Here is a 21,050-nt window from a genome sequence, read left to right as displayed (position 1 = left end):
TGTATTAGATTAATTGATATATTGATTATTTTAGAATTAGTCTATTGATATGTAATATTTTTAACATAAAATGATAAAGAAGACCGGTTAAACGCTGGAACAACAGAAATCAAGTATCTGTCTTGCGAGAAAAGAGAAGATCTCAGATACCAGGAACGATGCATACCAAAGACTATAATCGATTAAAGACGATTGCCGTTCGCAGAATACCGAACATTCACGTGAAACGTGACAATTATAACAATATGAGCCGCTCTATAGAAATCCAATTAGATACTGTTGACTCGCACCGTAGCGAACGACCCAGAAAAGTGAAACGCGAAACGGTCACGATACACCTAATTTAGTGATAATACAAACATGGTCACCTGTGATCAATTTTCGAATAATGAATAGCTGTGAAAGAAAAATCCTAGTAAAAGCGATTTTCAATTTCAGTTAGGAATTTGAGTGAATGAAGTCTGGAATTTATTCGTACTGATTACACGTTCATGACACACATATTATGAAAATGAAAAAAATGTGTTACATATATATTAAAAAAAAAAAATAAATTTTGGTTAACTGTGGTAGATGTATGTATGAATAAATAATGCACTAATTACGAATAGTGTCTTGCTGGTAACTGATAACACAATAGTGTAGAGGTTGATTTTGAAACAGTTAATGAAAAACATAGAATAAAATTTCTTCGTTTAAAGCTTCTTTTTCGAGGAAGTTGAAATTAAACATTGACTGTTATTCTAGACGAAAAAATAAATCTGAAGCGAAGAATGAACTTTGTTTGTTTCACATTCCTTTTTCGGGAAAATTCCATTTGAAAATTCGTCGGGCACACCTGTGTTTGTCTAGCCGCGGACAGCATATGTTCAAACATGACTTTTTCGAAAACGTTGATTTCAATGAAAAAATGTAGCTCTATTTTTTTAGTGATTTCTGCGCGTAGAATAACCTTCCGTTGATCTTTGGCGTGCTTTTAATCAAGGGTTAGCTAAGTGCACTTGTGCACGACATTGTATTCATACTCGACTTTTGTGAAGATGAGCTTTCGAATAGAAAGGCACTACTTTTCAATGTATATATGTAAAATATTTATTGGTTTATCGCGGCACATCGTAGAAAAAGCGAAACTCTTTGACTAAATTAATATTGTATTTTTATTCTATAGTATCCTAAAAAATATTAAATGCAGAGTCCATGAGAAGAGATTCAAGATCCCGAGACGATAACAAGAAATCACCGCTGTGGTCAATATGTGAAAGGTCACACTGAAATGTAATGATAAGACAGTAGCAAAGGTTACTGAGAATGGTATTAGAACTTTATGAAATGAATGAAAAACTTATGAATCATCATACCATAATCCTCTCATGGAAAGATGTATTTTTCTATTAGCCAGACGGACCAGCAAACTTAATGTGTATAGTAGAATTTCAACTAATATGTTTATGTCAACTCGTAAAGCCGCCAGTAGTATATCGTAACATTAAACGAACACCAAAGTAAGCGTATCATACTATAATTTCTCTAACACAACAAATACGTGGATACATTTTACCAGGATTTTATTACACAACTATTCACCAATTGTCAATCTTGATTTTTTTAAGTAGGAGACTCTAGATGAGAAGCTTTTTTTACATAAAAATTTTATTTTGTAGTAACTTTATGTAATAGTACCTTTATACTCATTAATATTAATTTTAAATATTGTTTCGAGTTTCTTTTCAATATAGGTAATAATGTTTGAGTAGTTATAAATATTCCTTATAATTTGAAACTGAAACACTTATAATATTTAGAATTTTACAATCTTCAATAAAACGTAATATTCAAGAAGAATTGATATATAAACCTTGGATTTGCATGATTTTAACTATTTTAGATGATGGTATAATTTGTAAGAGTTAAATATACATTAGTTATGAACGTGAATCTGAAAATTATAATGCTGCAAACGTGAGAATGAACATTTATGGAACACTCAGTTTAAAGTGAATATGATAAAAAGATTAACGAAGAAGAGTAAGCTAAATAGGAACTGGAAAATCAATTGAAAGCTCACTTTACTTAGGTATATATATATCTTCACTGATAAGCAACAGATTACGTTAAAGGTTACATCTTCTTTTAGAAGACCTCCTTTATTCTAGGTGACATTAATATTTGAAATCTTACGTGACTTTAATTTAAATTTATGTGTCATCTATAGTCAACGCTATTTATAGTGATAGTATTTAACGATCTATAGTTGACAATGGCACAGACAATAATAGATTACCTTGATTTATATTTATGCGAACTCAAACACCTAGTACAACTTGAGCATTCATTCACATTATTTATGATAGAAGTGTACAACTACTGATACACATGCGAAAATTGTTATTAATAGGTCAGTTTAAGAAACTGATATTTTACATGGAGTGTGCATTATTAAAAGGACAGAAACACGTAATTGGTACCGTTACGGATTGTCGGGTTTCTGTAAATATTATAAATATTATATACGTGCTATAACATTGTAAAATATCGAAATATGTAACATCTATGTAAATAACATATATACAAAGTACACGTAAACAATATGTAGAAAACATGAATATCAATCATTCTATTATATTAATTTAAGTTACAGTTTATTACAATAATATTTTCTATACTACTGATCATAAATTAATGTCTACTGTCAAGAATGACACTTTTTTACCTGTTATAAGCGTTTATTGTTGTTATGTTAGTCATAAAATGAAAAGTGGATAACTCCATTTGGAAATACCATTTCTAACGTGAAATTCTAATTTTCAACTCGATTCTACGCGTGATCTTTCGTTTCAGTGAGCAGGAATTCCCTACTCGTGGATGATGAATATCGTAAAATGATTGATAGACATAAACGATATGGATGAGTTACTACAATGGCAGGAACACAACGTGGCGTGTTATCAAGTTGTAAAGCTGTAAATGCGGTCAGTTGAAAATGAGCAACCGATACAAAGCCACGTGGTGATAATTCAGTGGAGGTCGGCAATATTGATTCGTAAACGCCTCCCAGTGATACAGTGGTCACAAATGTCCTTTACAAAGAGGAAACAAGCGATAGGGGAAGCTGAAGCTATACACATCGGTAGATAACTGAGTTAAACACTTCTTGTCACCTCGTCACACTTCTCCACCTGAGCAATCGACATGAATGGCTCAATGTGCGGTTGGGATTGAATTCACACCCGCGAAATATTGAATTATTTCAATTTAAGGAAAAGTAAATAAGAAACGTTTTTATACGATGTTCTTCAACAACAATTTGTTTTCACACCTAAGGTATTATCTATTTATTACAATTATACTTGACAAGACTAACCCAAAACTGTTTTTCTTTTCATCATATTAATCAAGGTTGTCTGATTACTATTGACAATTATTTTTGCAACGAACGTCGACATAGAATTTAACCATGTGTACACGTGATCATCACACTTTAAAAAATACAAGTACATAGGAAGAGATTAAAAATTGTAGTTACGTTTGATCACATTTGATCACATTTTAATTACATTTAGCTTATAGGCAATGTTTCCATTAAATCGTTTTACTAAAAAACATTTGACAGTTATGTATGTGAAGAGATCATTAAATCCTTGTATCCTTAACTTATAACACCATAAACATGAGAAGTGGACATTCGCGTTTCACTTTAATGCTAGAAAATATAATTTCAAACATAATGATTAGATATAGTTAATTGTGATATTTATTTGATAATATTTATTCGTTTTCTGTACACCCATTATTTTATATATCATTTTTATAAGTAGTATAAAACCTCACCCTACATAGATACTTTTCAGAATATCAAAGGGAAGATGCACTCAACTCGTTAGCGGTAGACTAACGATGCAGCAGGACGAAATGCGTCGACGATTGCCGGATAAAATGTTAATTTGAGGTCACACCTGTATTCCGCGCTTCTTTCTGACCGCAGAGACACACAGAGACGACCCAGGTTCATTCTGAAATTAGTAGGCCGTCTCATCTTTTGTAATGACTCTCATCACCTCGAGAGCTCTTAGCCCGAACAATATATGTATGAAACCAGAAATTTCTTTATTGCCATATGCACCAGCATGCAGTGAATGCAGGCGAAGATTTTTCAACGAAAAGGCTCGTTATCATTACACGATTAAACTGAGTACAATCCATTTGTTCGAGGGCCACAGTAAAAAGAAAAACAGGTTATCACGCTGTTTCAGAGTTAATTAGAATAGAACCAAATAATACGTACATGTCGCACATGTCGATTAATTCTAATGCAAATTATATTCCAGATAAATTTTGATTTACATTATGGGTTACCACACGCTTTTGCAACGATTTAAACGTGTTTGATAATATACATATTGTATACATATTGTATAGAACACTTTTTGAAACATAAATTTTATTGTTTATACATGGTATTAGGTTATATATACAATGTGAAGTAATGTATGAACCTAATTAGAAAAATAGAGTTACGATAGAAAATTGCTTTTCTCAATGAACACTAAAAAGCTCATTACACAATAACATCTGACCATGTATTTAAACCACTCTTCTCGAATATGACAGCTTATTATATATCAATATGATTTTTCTTCGGTATTGCGTGTAATGACTTCGACAACACATTGAAAAATTATTGAATCCATGGTTGGCTTCCTTTCTTATTATATATATTCACCCAAACTTGTTCTTCTTTTATAATTCCCTACAGATAGGATTATTTAAGAGAAAAAAACTCCTCAATCCTGCGAACACTCTGCATATTAAAGATCGACGCGCGATAAAGAAGCTTCTACTAGAGATACAACAGCTAATACACGAACAAAAACATTCAACTGTCTCAGCGTAAATACTATCGATTGAATTTATTTGAAAACGAACCCGAGACGCCGAACACGGAGGAAAAAGAGCGGCGAGGGATGTCATGAATTATCGAGCACGGAGTATTCCCAAGCACATGCGGCGATCTACACCGAGCTGGATTAGTCGGACGAAGGAAAAGAAATGAGCAGCAAAACGTTTTATCGATAGGATGCAGTACACGCTCCTGAGAATTGCTTTTCTAACAGATTAACCGCATTTCAGTTACGTAACACTGGTCCCGTAAAGTCGACGTGACGGATCGACTTTTTCGAAGTGGCTTTTCCTATTCCCATGGCGAGGATTCCACGGACGTAAAAGAGCCGCGTTTGCTAACAAAGAAGAGAGAGGAGAAAAAAGAGGGGAGAAAGTAAAGGAAAAGTGAGAAAGCATCGTTCGCCTCGACAATTTAGTAGAGGAATTTAGACGTCACACGTCACTGGTGCACCCCAACGACTGACGGGGAAGTTCTCCTTTCCCGTGGCTGGCGGGCACATCGAAAGACCGTTTGATCGCTCGAGTATCTGTCGAGAGGGCCCTTGTTTTCCTTCTATCGACGCGGATCTATCGGCCAGATAACTTCCGGCAACGACCGCGCTTGAACTGGAGTGACTACCTCGGTAGGATATTTACACAATTTTCTTCGAGATTTTTGTATCACCGTGGCACGATGCGATTTCTCCATCGATACACGAGACGTTAGCTCTTTTCTTTGGGCACAGATACTTCTCTCTTTCCTTTTATCGACTTTCATGACGTATCAATTATTTACAGTTATTAACCGCTCTGGTGTCGAGGGTCTTAGCAAAAACTTGGCCGGAAAGCGCGATCGCATTTATCTCGTTTCTGCTCGGAAACTGAATTGTGCTTCTCTGTTTTTATATAAGAACATTGTGAATAGTATGGTCATTCCATTTGTCCATTTCTAAGCGGGTAATGAAAATGAAAATAATTAATTGGAAGGGAAGCGAGTGAATAAGATGCAGCAAGGTATGCGTGCTTAGTCGAATATGGTTCGTGCAGCATATATAACCTCAAACTCGTTGATTTTCTTCTCATAAATATTAACATACTCGGAGAGCGTGTCAGCATAGTTATCGAATCATTTTCCATGGTAGCCTTTGTGGGTAGTCATTTGCAATGTTGTAGCCACCGCCCACCGTTCTGTACGTGGATCGAGGTCTCGATATTATGTTACCCGGAAATATGATTCCGCCACGTGAAAGTTTGCTAGGTTTGAAGGATTCGTGTACTTTATGAACCCACATCGCGTCCTCAAGTTTGTGATAAGAAAATCACTGTTGAGTATCGAAATTAATAATATTCAATTAGAATTGAAGCTTAAATTCTTCTGTGTATTGGGGTTTTTGACTATGCCTTAGAAATTAGAATGAGATACATTTGAGACATTTTTGCACATTATTAATAATTATTACTGACATTTGTTATAAGAATTAATATTGATAATTATGAAATGTTGGAAAAATAAAATATTCAAAGTTTGTACGAATAATACTCTTGATTTTCGAAAATCCTAATTGGCGTGAATGGTTTTTTAAAATTCATATTTATAATTGATTGATTTCTGAATTGGGAGATAGTTTGGTGTTGACGATGGGAACCACTCCTACGTAGCGCACCTGAAAATTAATTAAAAAATTGAACGGTGTGCGACGTCGAGTTTATGAGTGTCTCCCAACGGTAAGGGTTTACGAGCATACTGTTCCACGAATCATCGACAGGAACTGTCACGTAAGAAGCCAGTTTTATCGTGCATAGAATATCATTCACGTACAAGTAGAAAAACAAATTATATGTTGATAAATTAGTAAAAAAACATGGAATAAACCTTTGTCGTATGTTGCTTCGTTTTGAGAAAATCGAAGTTGAAAATCAGATCACGGTTATGTTAGTAATATTATGAATAATACTAATTCATAACGCACTCCAGTAATTGTAATAATAACTTTTATTGATCTATTACATTTGATAGCTAATGGATTATTTAAATTTCCTCGTTGTTACATACAAACATACTGTTGCTCGTCGTAATACAGGGTAACGAACATATTTTCAACTTCGATTTTCTCGAAAATGAAGTAATATATGAAGAAAGTATCTTTATAGTATGATAATAATATTATTATTTAATAATGAACGTAAATATTATGTAACTACAGATGTATTAAATAAAATAATTAAAACATTTAAATAAAATAAAATTAGGATTAAGCTAGATTCTTTTAATTTATTGTTTTACACAGTTATGTGAAGTGCAATTTGTGGGATATACGAATGTTACTACGTTAGCAACATCAGCACTCTCAAATTTGTCTAAAGATTTGCAGTCTCGATAACCTGTTATTGTCCTACGTCTCCAATGGAAATCGAAATCGTCCGCGATATCGACTTCCATTCCAATGAAAACTTTGACTTAATTCAACGTGACAAAGCAGCCAGATCGAAGTGCTAGAACAACGAGGGTTCGATGAATCAATGTCCGATTCCCGTATCGCAAAACAGACTTTCTGATAAGGTGAAGGTCTGATCAAACAGTTGACTGGGAGTAAAAGTTTTTTTCGTTTAGTTGATGGCATGATTCGACCTGTCGCTACCTATATACATACGCCACTCACCCATGTGTACGTAGTGATACAACTATCTGCTGCGATTGTTATTTACGAAAATGATGAATGTAATGTTTTATGTGTCACTCTCGTTTTATCGTTCAAAGCATGTACATATTAATTCGATCTACATCGTACAATTAAATATACATAGTGTTATTGTATTGTGTGGTTTTGTGATTGAACTGATTAAACAGGATTCCAGAAAAATCTGACATTAACAAAGAATTGAATGAATTTTTCAGTGATAAATGTTGTAACAATATGTTGTAAAAATAAGATACAAAAAGTAGGTGTCATATCTCTCCCAGTTTTAAAGTAGGTACTGAAGTTTATTGGACGTGACAGGTCAGACAACCGCAAGTTGGTGTATGATCGGCCAAAACTTATTTCCCCTGAGTGCCATGATTCGATTCGACACGAGCAGTACTAGCTACGCGGTTTCACCTCAAGTCGATGCCACCTTTTTTTTATAGGATCTCTATAACCTCCCCACCCCTCTGCGTTTTCTCCCTATGGTGAGCTAGCATCGGTTTGGCGGAGTCCTGTAATTCCCATGAGATCGGTTGCGGAGATAGATGCAATTGTTGAACTCGGGCAGAACAAGATTATTATCCATCGACACTTTCACAAGAGAACACATTTATATTTAAATCAACGATACGCAAGAAAGACAATAAATGATAAACTGCACGAAAATAATAAACCAATGTGGTCAAAGTGGAAATAATAAACTGTGAAACAAAATTTCAAAGAGTACCATCAAATGAGCAAAACACTAATATTTGTGCTTGGGTGTAACTTTGAACAGTAAATTATTTTTATGTTTTTGTAAAGTGCTAAAGCCTTGCAATATTCATGTTTAATTCTTAATAAATATTGTTGATTTTCAATAATTAAATCTTCCTAAACAATATGTAGCTTTATTCGTAATAATTCCTGATTGAAAGTAATTTCTGTTTTAGTTTCCTTCGCTGATTTCATTATTGACATTTGGAAATGTTCTTCATACGATTAGATTTTCAGTGAATATTATTGTTCAATGAAATAGATCTAGAACATATTCAGACGCGAATAAAAGGAAGTAAATAGCGTCACGCGGGGCATTTTTTTGCTATATGATTCCACTCGTAAAAGAACTCGACGACTGGAGTTTAATTTTATATTTTAAAGTCCGGATGAACTCTTACAAACCGTTCTAAAATCGACGTGAATCGCTTTATCCACTTCCTCCGCGGAATCGATTCTTATTCTAGTTTGAATCCTTAAACGAATAATTTCAATCTTCCCCTTCAGATTTAAAAGATCCTTTCGAGGGAAATCGTGAAGATTCGATTATTTAAAACTGGGATAATTCGCTTCCTGCCACTGCAGAGGTATCAAAAGTTGTTTAAAAATACTCAATTGCTTCCACTCCTCGATAATTTATTATGCAACCTTAAATACGATCAAATCTAAGTATTCGATTATTTTCTATTTCTGTGAAAACATTAAATTACAAAAACCTTGTTAAATGGATGTAATGATCTTTTCAATCTGTCAACAATTGCTGGCATATGTATTTATAACAGATAAGCGTAGAAAGTAGTAAGATATGTTGAAACTATTAATATAAAAGCTAATGATGAAGTGAAATATTCTTGATATAAAGGTTAGTACATAATAATATGCAAAAATAAGTATGGAATCCAAACTTCAGTTATCTTGGACACTCGAAATACTCAGTGCATATTCATACATCTAGCATCAACAAATCAGTGGTTTTGGGAGGAGCAAATTGTCAATCACGTTGACCAAAATGATAAGGACAATACTCGAAACAAGATCGATTGCAAGAGCACTGATGCATCTACTATTAGTGAATCCTCAAACCACATGATAATACCAATGCTGCAATGCTAGCAAAACGTTGGAAAACAATTCCTAATTATTCCCGAAAACTTTGATACTTCTCATAGTATTCCTGACCATGAAAATATCAAACAAATCTTACTTATAATTACTTATAATTACAATATTTCCAAAAACTTTAGTAACTTCGACTCTAGGTAGGAAAAAACGTGAATTACAGCTCCGGCGTGAACGTGTTAACCCTTTGCACTCGATTTATTTTCAATATTGTTGATGTAAATTTGTATTAACTTTTAAAGAGATGAATTACAGTAATTTATGACGGTCGAATTCAACGTTTTATATTTGTTTTAAATATTACTATTACAATAAGGTTTAATTTTCAAAATCTTTTTAAAGTGTGGTACTTTTTAAAGTGCCAAAAGTAAAATATAACTTTGTATTGTCATCTCCAGCGTGACGTACAAGTGAAAAGATTTTAGTTAATCAAACAGGGACACCGTAGAATTATTAATAATTGTAACAGGAGGGAAAGGTGTTGCCGCGAGAGCGTCTCCCAGCTTTCAAAGTTGTCGGGGACAAGCCGAGTTCCGCAACGGCAATCGTAGAAGAAGGGGTGCGGCAAGGTGGTAAAGTCGGAAACTAAATCCGTGACGGCGAAGAGGGAACGTGCAATTTCACCGCCCTTTTCCTACCAAAATCTTCTTGGGCTGATGTTCTAACAAGTTCTCGAAGGAAACGACGTTTGCTCGCGGGGTCGCTCACTTTAAGGCACCGTAAACCGGAAAATAGTTTACGCCGCGCCTGTAATATCGCGATGCGGGAATACCTGAAGCTTAAAAATCTTGTTGAGATAAACTCACACAGAGAGGCTCGACCACGCACAATACACAGAAAGGAATCCCAGTTTCACCAAGGACTGTTTTATCGCGGTGCCGTGTTCTTATATTACTTCCCTGCTCGCGGGATTTATTTTGGCATCGTTGCGCTCGGGGATACATTCATTACTGAAAGTTATCAGTTTTCGTGGAGAGGGAGCGGCTAGTTGAATGCAGAGGTGCGCAGATTAATTTTTGATTGTCGAATGAAGGATGATGCACTCTGGACAATTCTGAAATGATTTTTATATTCGTGTCGTGAAAGATAACGCGTATATATTCAGAAATTGTTAATTTTAAAATACTAAATCAGTTTTTACTTGTGGAAAAATTGATGGGAATGGTTTAGTCACTTTTTGTAATGATATATGAATACTTTTGATCTATTCTTATTGAAAATTATCATTATTCAAAACACTATGAGAAGATTTAAATACAGATTGGGACCAAACTGTCTGGGGAGTCCTTTTATCGTTTTTCATTATTGGAGAATTTCAATCTTGAATCGAGGTTAATTATGCCTAAATAAATTTCACGCATTGTTGCGATGATCCAAATACTACGCACGTAGCATTGCCAAACGATTTTTTGATTATACACGACGGATCTATTGTATTTAGCCGGAAACAGGCGATTAAGCGAATAAAAAGAATGGGAGAATAAATCTCGTGCTTTCGTTGATTGGATTTCAAACTTTATTTTATTCGTTATAGTAGTTGACTTCTTTCTGTTAATTAATTGATTGACTAATTATTACCGACTAAGAGAGGAATAAATACTGCAAATAAAATTTCATTGCATACAGGACCTGCCTGAAATAAAATGTAGAATAAAATTACTCTGTGCGACGTTTCATTTCCGAGATGATCGAATTTCGTAAAAAATCAAGTCTTTGTCGATTATACTTTAATTACCGAGACACTTTGAATAAATGTCAATATAATTGCACGCAATAATGAATCGATATTTCTTAACCATCTTTTAGAATGTATTAATCTTTAATATATACTTTAAAGAAATGTGGGAAATTTATTCACTTTTAATCCTTTCGATCATGGTGTCCTCATATAAGGACATACTAAATAAATCTTTGGTGTATCTAAATTCGGTAAGTTTTATTGTTTCTAAACGTTGTCCTCATATTATCACAATCATAGATTCTATTTGACAATGGCGTCGATCTCTCTTGTCGAATTGTGTTATCACAATCACCAAGATAGCTGGGAAGAGTCTATTTGAATGAGCGTCTTTAGTTTTATTTTGTGACAACACAATTTGACAAGAAAGGTCGACACCATTGTCGAATAGAATCTTTGATTGTGATAATATGAGGATAACGTTTAGAAACAATAAAATATACCGAATGTAGATACACCAAGCATTTATTTACTATGTCCTCGTATGAGGACGCCATGACAGAAAGGGTTAAGAAATACGAACCAACCGATTCTGATGATCTTGAAATATGTAACAAGATCTAAATTTTGTCAACATTTTAAACATTTTTTCCCATACATATAACTGCCGTTTGATAGTATATGTATATTGAGATTTCTGTGTTGGCAACATGAACGTTATTGTTTTGAGATATTCTACAGTATACAATACTGTTCTAGCATTGTTTACGCATGCATTATATATTGTATGATTGAAATGCCTTTAGCAATTTGCTGCAACACCAATATAATCATCTAGTACTTCAAGAATGGATACAGTACTTAAAGTAATAGTGAATATATTTAAATAAAAAAGAATGAAATTTTAATAAACAACTGATTTCTTAGTTCAATCGAACATAATTTATGATAAAATAAATTCCGCTGAATATAAATAAATACTGCACTCTCAAGTTTCGATACTTGAACTTGCAATAATGTCGCGCAGTATATTTTGTATTCACGTGAAACTAGCTATCAATGTATACTTCCGTTAAACTATAAATATAAAGTGCATCTTTAAAAATAAAGGAACCTCGAGGTCATCGAATTTAGGTACAACGATGAAACTTACAGTATGAAACTCTGCAAGTTGATTCATTGTAAATTCGGTCGCCTAAGGGTTGCTTTACTTTCAGAGACGGTCCCGGAGGGCTGTAAACTCCGACGTCACCCTATATTGATAGTTCTAATAATTAATACAAACAGGTCCTAAACGTTGGAGATACTATATACATTGTACCCATAGGCAAGAATTGTTTAGAATGTTGACCAGAACAACATATGTCGAGGTTATTAGAATCCGTAAGTTCAACCACTTCGTAAATAATTACCAAAATGTGTTTTCTTTTTATATTTTTATATTTCAATATCCTCTTTTTATATTTATAACCACACAATCAATGACGTAGGTTATCCTTGTAAATTAATCAACAGTAGTTTAACTGTAAAATGTTATCGCAAAAATGTTTTCTTTGTAATTGGAATAAGTCTATTTGTAGCTAAGAAATCGTTTATTTCCTTCAATAATTATTTTTGTGTACTAAAATTTAACAAGTATATGGTTTTATAAATATTACCCGAATTGACTAATCTTTGCCAATATTTTTAAGTTGATTCAAACGCAAGTCCTTAAGTATCTGAAGGTATGAAAAAATGGACTTATACTATTTTAACACTGAAACTACTAAGCAGTTAAATTGACTTTCTGAAATTTCTTTATAGAAATTCTAAAAGTGCATTTATCGAGACTTAAATTGATTTACAACTCAGTTCGCCTGTTACTAAATTAATTTCCTTAATAATTTTTCAGAGAAACATCTGTTCTCTTTTTAGTAATTGCAAAAACAGGACGTCATGAGTTTATTTTAGTGTTAAAAAAACGGTTCACTTTCTTCTAAGAGATCATATGAAGAACAGTAAGGTCTGGTGCAAACGAGAAGTTCACGACAAATCGTCACCGCGGTAACTTGCCATCAAGTTTAAACCAGATGTTGGCAAGCGGTTCGAATCAAATCTTTGTCGCAAGAACTTCCGCTGCGTTCAGCCCTTATGCCGACAGGCGGCTCGTTCAAAGCTGCAGCTGTGTTTAGGCCCAGCGACAACGAGCAACTCGCGGTAAGTTACAGCTGTGTTTAGCTGTAGCTAGTGCAAACTCGCCTCTTATAAACAGTCGTCATTAAACGTTCTTATAAACGGTTGAATGCAAACAGTCGTTTTAATCTACCTTATTTAACGAGCGGTAAGAAGTCTCATTATCTGAGAGACGCATTTTCCAGTTCGAATATTGAGTAGTAGTTTTCGAAATGAGCAGAGAACACGTATATAATTAAGTTATACATTCGAAACATAATATTAAATACATAATACGCCATAAATTCATTAATTGCTTTTTTTCATCGCCATGTAACAGCAGCAGTTTTAGAAACGAAACATCTATAAACAGTGTAAGAAATATATTTGTAAATATTATTTTTAATGATAAATAGTAGCTTCTTAGTAAGATTTAAGATGGACGTTGTATGCACTAGATGATTCGTTATAAGGAGGTTACTTTACATATGCAAAGTGAGTCAAAGTCATTTGTATTTTATTGATTAATATCTATAATTATACTATTTAATTATCTTTTTCGTTTTGAAAATGTGTTCCATGGCAATTCAGTATCCTGTTACGCGAAATCGTCATCGCATTTTTACTATTGAATTAGAAGAATCATTAGTAAACGGATTATTAGTAATATTGCTCGATAGAAAGGATAAAAGAGGTACATTAAGAACGAGTGAAATGGAGTAACACAAAACGATTTCTTTGTGGTTAGTACATTATGGAAAGCATGAAATCAATCGCTCTGCTGCTCCGTTTCGCACACTGATCGTATTTCTGTGTACTTTCTCATCGCGCAGCATCGAATTTCGAAGGGCGCATAACGAATTTCGGAAGGGTTTGGAATACTACTGTATATTTGCTTTTGTATCCTTCCTGCTTCCTAAAAGCCACGAACAAACATCTCGCTCATTCATGTATTTAGGCATCATATTGAACGGAATGTTCAAGAGAAAAATTCCTTAAGAAAAGATAACACATCTTCCATTACAATAAGAATCATTTATTTCAAGTCTACTTAAGTATTATATAAGTACACACATGTATTAAACATAGCTGCATTTTAATCGTGTGTCATTTTTAATGTGTAGGACAGAAATGATTGTTATTGAGTAAATTCTGAATATTATTAACAACGATTTCTAAACTATTTCCATTTCTAAAAGGATAAATCATAATATTCGTTTCGCCTTATATTTGACTGTTATAATGCTTTTATAAATATTTAGAAAATTCTGAAATATAGGTGAAAAGTGCAACGTACACTCCTTCGTGTACATCAACTTTATCGACCCTTAAATAACTCCTATTTGGTATGTTGTGCACACTGTTTTCGTTTGAATGAGTGTTTCAACACTCGGCTATTTATTGCATTCAACACCACAATTGATTAAATATAGTGAAATAAATTTACAAAGAAATGTTCGACAATTTCATATCAGATTCTTTAATTAATGAGGCCCGTTAGAACCATACAGCAAAAGTATTTCTGGAACGAAACGCAGCGCGACGGAAGCTCGCGAGGGACATAAGTAACTCTTCAGAGCATCTCTCAAAAGGAAATGGCTTGACAAACAACAAGTGCAATGGCTTTGTTCGCCTAACGAAGTCCATGAATCAGGCTGCAATCCCAGTTACGACTTGTACCTCGCGCTGCGAACCTGGCACACTTACCTGCAGGCTTAAATAATCCATGCCTGGCAATTTGTGATACACCGACAGTTCAATTTACCTAGACAAACGGGGTACAAAGACTAAATCACTTTTGAGATTGCCTGGCAACATATTTAACACATAATAATCAAAAGACGCATTCATCAGACTATGGACAGCTTCGTTTTTCACACTCTAATACAATTTTTATAATATGTTTTTGAGGTAAGAAGAGTAAACGAACTAATTACAGAAAGTTACTGTACACATTTTGATATTCAGTAAGAAAATATTCTGGCCACTGTTCTTTCCGCTACTTTACATGCGAAAAAGGCATTTGAATAATACTTACAGAAAAATGCAATGCCTATTTATAGAAATATAATTATAATATGTGTAGTGGAAATGTAATATATGTAATTGCAATAGTAGTGATACTTATTTACAGAAAAATTTGAATTGTAAATTTTATGTGTCAGTATTTCTAAATAATTGTATGTCACCATGTCACTGTAGTCTAAGGATTAAAGCTTCTCGAGATGTTCAAAATCCTACATTTCTCAGGTCGTTTACACACCAACATGTGATGCAAAACCATTTAGAAATCTTACTCGTTTAAACTGGTTTCTGATATTAGCCGATAATTTCACCCGCGTGCTTGCAACAGGTGAGGCGATCTTATCGAGATTTCCGATTTCCAAATAAGAATGAATCACTTTGGCGTCTCTTCGAACACAGACTCGACATTGCCATTCATTTAAACACACCCAGCTTGTTGATCGATAAAAAAGAACGAAAAATTTGCTCTTGGATAAGAAAAAAACAGAAAAATATACTCGCATACATAGTAGAAAGTTTGCATCAGTTTTAGTTAAACATACCAATGAAACTAATTATTGAAGTATCGTTTCAATCACGTTTATAAGAGTTTCATAAAATTTTCACAAAGGTTACAGCATAATGGTACTCTATGGACGTAGGTGTACTAGAAACACATAAAATCCACAACCTACACATTTTCCCTTTTACTACGTTTTTCTATGATGGATCGTAAAAAGGTACACGGTGCTACAATTGTATGATGACGCACTCTTGTATTAACTGTGCAACAAACGAAAGCAAAGGATAAAGCGAATAAAACCCAGAATTTCACCAGGGGCACATCTCATTAAGCCTTTAGTGATTAATGAGTCAATTCTTAGCTTTGAATCATTACGAAGAATAAGAAAAGCTAAAGTTCTTTCAGTACAAATGAAAATTCATTTCAAATACTGATGGTATTACGAATAAGCGACGTCTTATAAATTTTTCCACAGAGGAAAGAAATAAAGAGATACGGTGCGAACAATCTATAAAAATATATTGAACACAAAACACTCGGTGTTGGCTAATTCCTCTATTAAACGAGATTGTACGAATCAACGCAAATGAGATCGGTGTCTATGCATTTATGGGAATGTTCAGAGCGCAAAATTGCAGAAAATGTACACGACGCGAAAAAAAATGTAAAAAATATTCAAAGTGCAATGAAACAAATTTTTCTATCGTAATTCTATTTTTCCAACTAAGTTCTTAAAGATTTGAATTTGCATAAAGGCTCGCAGCATATTTATCATGATGAAATCATGCAAATGTCATTTATATTTTATGCACTGAAATAATGTAGTTATCATGAGATGTACTAAATGATTTATCTTCCTTGACGATTTAAAATCTTTAGCTGCAACCTGTTTTGATATAAAGCTATAAACCATGACATTTGCAAGTCAGCTTTAGTATCGTCGTTAACACGTTCGTGGATGACTGCTACTTTCGCTGTATTTTCACCTCGCTCCAGTGGGTCACCACTGCATATGCAGTCCAGTATCGTCTGCAATGGCAGTACTTTCTTCTTAATAATTGAAACGATGTATCCTATCAAGCAGTATTGCTAAAGAAATATTTTTATCTATTTTTTTCTGTTTAATACAAAGTTGAATAGTACCCGATAAAAAATATTGAACTTGATAAATGAATATGTTGAAATAAAAAATAATAACAATTAAAAAGAATATCTATCGGCTTTACAATAATCGACTAGATAAACAATTCTTATATAGAATGCAACAGCAAGATGAATGTTATATAAGCATAATGAAACAATGGCGTATTAAATTAAATTAAATTTATTTCACGTAATATTATACTCTGTTCGAATGTATTAACGAACGTATTAATGTAACAATGCAACAGCAAATGTACATGCCTTCCGCAGATAACAGATTAAGTTACACACTCATAAATATTCTCTTGCATTAGGAAATGTTTAACATAATGTTTACGTATTGTGAATAAAAAAAGAATTTACAGTAATGATCACTATTTGGAAGTGATATTTGGATATTTGGAAGAACTCTAAAATTTATATTTTCAATTTTCTTTTAAAGTAAAACGAAACGAAACAAGTTTTCAATATTCCTCGCTTGTACGTAACTTTGTAGTATACATCTTCCTCTTAATATTTATCTGACCGATCGGAACGTTCGCTGGACTTCCATTAGCCGATTAATCAAATTTTGAAGCAATTTATCGGTTCGTTCGTTATCGTAATGAGGAATCGGAATTATAGTTCGCCGATGAATAATCAAAATTTATCTAATGCTACGCTTCGAACTACGGAAACTCTATTTCTAGAAATTTTCTGATTGGAATCTTTGCTCACCGTTTAACCTCTTCCCAGAGAATATCCTGTCAGACTCGTAAGGAAAATCTCACATGAAAGCTAACAAAAATAAATGTGATTCGATCCTTTCGACTTTAAACTAAATATTATTTTCCCCTTATCAATTGTTATACATTAAAGTTCACGTGGATATAGATGAACGTAAAATTCTTCTTTGTTTCTAGTAGATTATTAATGTCAAAAATAATTTTGGCAAGCACAATTGTGAAAGAAATAATTCGGCAAGATGCTAACAGTTAAATTAGTGATTTCCTTTTCGCACATGCGAAAAAATGCTGTCAATCAAGTTAAGTCTGGACACCGAACTCTCCGTGGCGAAGGGGTTGGAAATCGTGATTGAGGGGAGCGTTACAAAAAAGGAGAACCGAGAATTGGTCTGCTGCCTGGGGCAGTTAAGTGCTGACCTCGATAAAGTCGGGAAGACTGTGACCACTGTTGCAAGATGAATGATTCATTTCGTTCTAAGAAGTACTACTTGGTTCTCCGAACATTTAATGCCTCGATACTTCGAATAGACAGGTAGTACTAACCGTTTTAATCAATTCCGGTGAACAGCGTTCAAGCTGTAAGGTGTGATCGAAAACTTCCGAGGCATAAATTGCAAACCGCGATAAGCACGACTTCAGGAACATCAACAACTTTAGGAAATTTAGGAACATCATACTTTGTTGCTTACTCCACAAATCTATCGAGTTTTGTTAATCATGTTCGTCGTTCGACTGAGTTATCGTTTTCTGTACGAAAACGTTCCGTGTCTTTAACCTTCAGTGATGATCAATTTTAATGGAAATTCTTGTAAAAGCATGCCTCCCTCGAAATCGTCTGGTTTCAAATACAATTTTATTGACTTAGTATGCTTCTGGAAGTCGAATAAATTATAGGAATCTAATCTCAGGTTAAAAGCTCTTGGATAAGACGTATCTTTAGGTAAATGTTTTGAGAAACATTTCAGTCATTACTGAAGCACGTTTTTTTCATTTGTAATTACATCCTGAATTATTAACGCGACGTAGTTGTCAATACAAACTTCAGTCGAGACTAAACGAGATGTTATTTATATATCACTCGACAGTTCCTGTTGAACTGCAAACGAGATTCGTTTTACACTCAAGAGTTCGTGTCCGACTGACTGTACGGAACTTGTTTTACAAACAACAATTTGTGCAGAATTGATTTTCGATCGATTCACAAGAATTCGCGTCACGAAAGAACCTAGGAGTTATAGTCTCGGTTCCATTCGATAAGGATGGCTCTTGTATTTCACCTTCTAACTGATTTGTTCCTGAAACAGAAGAAATGTTCACTCCTTCGGAGTGAAGTGTACGCGGGACGTTTAATTAAAAAGTATGGTCCAGGTGAAATTCAACGTTTTTGTTGAAAATTGTACAGTAATTATTTGTAGAATCAGCTGTACATATGTACAGTTCACTAGCTTCAATTACGCACTCCTGTTCATGTATTATTGCAGTGTGACGAAAGAAAAGGCAATGACCTGTAATTAGTAGAGGTTAATCAAATATCTGGAATCATAGCTGGAAATAGAAGGTGTCAGTATCAGTCGGTTCACTGTAATATATTTGTTGATCGTAGCAATTGACAAAACAATCATAACCTGACCTCTGCTAATACAGGTCATTGTCTTCATTTTTCTAATGTTTCAACATTGTCACAAGAAAATGCACATCTCTCGTGATATATACATATTGTTTAAATTTGAAGTAACTATGAAAATAATCGAATGCTTCGTTCAATGCTTAAAGACGTTCAGATACAGAAGCCCAATGTTTTATTCCGTTTTACTTTAATAAAGTTCCAATTTCAGTAAAATCGTATTCAAAATGAACTTTGAGTGTGCATATACACATGGTTGTACTATATAACGTATACATACGATAACTTAATTTGCCTGCGTCACTCATTTGCCAGATTCCATGAGAAACACGAGTGTTTTAATTTGTCTGACACTTAACGTTGTTGACGTTAACACGGGAGCAAATACCTTGTTGATGTGACCTTGTTCAAAGATGAATGTAGTTCTTGTTTACAAACAAAATAGTCGTTATATATTACACCAAAGCCTTACCTTAGTCATAGAAGATTGAATTTTCAAATTCAATTTTCTCGAAAATTGAACATTGGACAAGAAATATCATTATATACATTGTTCTACTTTCTCGTAAAGAATCTCTTCCTACCAGCTTGACAGGTCATTCGGATGCACCTCATATATTTTCATTACTAATATTTGCGTTAGATCCTGTTTTATCCTTACAATCACAATTTCCACCGTCCTGACCAATTCCTTAATTACGAAATTCACACGAAAATGTATTTTCATTCTCGCAAATCCAATATAAATCCAAACTGCACATGTTTCCTCGTGAATCAACTGAAAGGTGACTCTCCTGTGAAAACCTACAATTTCTTTCGAGAATTCACCCAGTTCGTAGCAGCGCTACTGGAAATGTCAAAAGTGCAACAGTGGATGCAACAAAGTACGGGAAAAGGTCAACCAAAGAAACAAGCAATTACGATGCTTCCTAGACCCACCGATATTGGAATACATTGAGTAAAACCCAATGAATGAAGCAATCGTAGAACCGATAAGGTTCGTGATACTAAAGTCTCGTTTTGGTTTTCGGTAATTATACGCGAGCCCGCAATGTAAGTTCGATTACTGTCGTTTGTACGATGAATTTAATATTTCATCTGAAGAGTTCACTATTCTCGGGTAACTTATGCAAACCATAACTTAAACGTCTGCATTGAGTAGGTCGCATGTAAGAATTCCATAGAAAATAGTTAAACATACATTACTTACCCCAAATATAGAAGTATATCTAGTTTTAGCAACTAAATATCTGCTAAATTAATAGCTTCCTGGTACGATTAACTTTTGTCTATTGATAAAATGAGAAAATCACCAACTCCAGCAAGACAGAGCTATAATGTATTCAGTAACAATAGTGTAGTATCTAGAATTCTTAGCGTAGGTTAAGGTATTTTTAACACATTCAGCGTCGGCCCCGCAATAATGCGGATTTCTGGATTTCCATTGCTGGATTTAACGAATATGCAATTAAAGTGTACTATTTTACGAAAATGTATAATGTTCTGAATATTTTTTTTTGGCTACTCATTGATCAGGTACAAGCGAATGAAGCCGGCGTTTAGGCTAAGGAGCCGATACGTTGCCGGCGCTCAATGTGTTAAGAAGAGTGAATGTAAGAATGAGTGTGAGTGAAGGGCAGGTTGTAAAACGGTCGAGGGAAAGTGGCCTGCAAAACGTCGCGGACCCAAGATTGCAGAGCCAGTTTTCTAGGGGTGCATCCGAGTGTTTGTGATGAGTGCGAGTGAGAAGAATGCTTGTGGGGGA

The 21,050-nt window shown here is 34.1% G+C and overlaps 1 protein-coding gene across 17 annotated transcripts in view; it reads right to left on the bottom strand.

Annotated features, from left to right (window-relative positions):
- The window catches only part of SLO2 (slowpoke 2), a 228,574-nt gene that overhangs the window by 70,949 nt on the left and 136,575 nt on the right, over positions 1 to 21,050 (bottom strand). The gene's annotated exons all lie outside the window — the stretch shown is intronic.

The sequence above is a fragment of the Nomia melanderi genome, chromosome 10 (assembly GCF_051020985.1).
Source record: "Nomia melanderi isolate GNS246 chromosome 10, iyNomMela1, whole genome shotgun sequence".
Classification (NCBI taxonomy): Eukaryota; Metazoa; Arthropoda; class Insecta; order Hymenoptera; family Halictidae; genus Nomia; species Nomia melanderi.
This window is presented reverse-complemented; position numbering and strand designations above follow the sequence as displayed.